This window comes from Etheostoma spectabile, chromosome 23, assembly GCF_008692095.1.
Source record: "Etheostoma spectabile isolate EspeVRDwgs_2016 chromosome 23, UIUC_Espe_1.0, whole genome shotgun sequence".
Lineage (NCBI taxonomy): Eukaryota > Metazoa > Chordata > Actinopteri > Perciformes > Percidae > Etheostoma > Etheostoma spectabile.
This window is the reverse complement of record NC_045755.1, coordinates 15,773,672-15,773,895: the sequence shown is the minus strand read 5'-3', so window position 1 is coordinate 15,773,895 and position 224 is coordinate 15,773,672.

The following is a 224-nucleotide window of genomic DNA, read 5'->3' as shown; positions in this document are numbered from 1 at the left end:
ATTGACAGTTCTTTTGTGTTTCTTCCATTTGCAAATAACTGCACCAACTGTTGTCACTTTCTCACCAAGCTGCTTGGCAATGGTCTTGTAATCCATTTCAGACTTGTGTAGGTCTACAATCTTGTCCCTGACATCCCCGGAGAGCTCTTGGGTCTTGGGCATGGTGGAGTTTGGAATATGATTGACTGACTGCTTCTGTGGACAGGTGTCTTTTATACAGGTAA